Raw genomic sequence first — 839 nt, 5'->3', positions numbered from 1 at the left:
ATAAATCATACTACATTATAAACCAATGACTAAAACCTTTTTTAATTTTAAATTCAAAATGAAGGATATTCTAACGTTAATTTATAACTCGGGGATACTTCCCATTACATAATATTTTTTAATATTTAATAAACATTTTTATTTCCTGTATTTCCAAATTTTGCATGTTTTAAAAGTATTTGGACATCTTTTTTTATGTTTATCTAAATATGTCTAGCTTGCAAATGATTGATGTTATTAATAGCATAAATCAGCCTATAATAAAATATTGTATTTTAATTTTACAAAAAAATATTTTATTGTAAAACAAAATATCATGTCCAGAATAAAATATTCTCTATATAGAGGTTAAAGTTGAACTAAGTATTTCATACATAATAAATCATTCTACACTATAAACCAATGACTAAAACATTTTTTAATTTTAAATTCAAAATCAAGGATATTCTAACGCTAATTTATAACTCTGCGATACTTTCGATTACATAATATTTTTTAATATTTAATAAACATTTTTATTTCAAAATTTTGCGTGTTATAAAAGTATTTGGACATCTTTTTTATGTTCATCTAAATATGTCTAGCTTGAAAATGATTTATGTTATTAATAGCATAAATCTGCCTACAATAAAATATTGTATTTTAATTTTACAAAAAAATATTTTATTGTAGACTAAAATATCGTGTCCAAAATAAAATATTCTCTATATAGAGGCTAAAGTTGATCTAAGTATTTCATACATCATAAATCATACTACATTATAAACCAATGACTAAAACCTTTTTTAATTTTAAATTCAAAATGAAGGATATTCTAACGTTAATTTATAACTCGGGGA

General features: G+C 21.1%; 1 protein-coding gene across 1 annotated transcript in view; it reads left to right on the top strand.

The window, feature by feature from the left end:
- LOC106681635 (ankyrin repeat and SAM domain-containing protein 1A) overlaps window positions 1-839 on the top strand; it is a gene marked incomplete at its 5' end in the record, with an annotated part of 95,805 nt that overhangs the window by 87,050 nt on the left and 7,916 nt on the right. The window lies entirely within an intron of this gene.

Source organism: Halyomorpha halys, unplaced genomic scaffold (assembly GCF_000696795.3).
Source record: "Halyomorpha halys isolate HHAL.00 unplaced genomic scaffold, Hhal_1.1 Scaffold354.1, whole genome shotgun sequence".
Lineage (NCBI taxonomy): Eukaryota > Metazoa > Arthropoda > Insecta > Hemiptera > Pentatomidae > Halyomorpha > Halyomorpha halys.
Note: the sequence above shows the minus strand (reverse complement) of the source record. Positions and strands in the feature narration are given on the sequence as shown.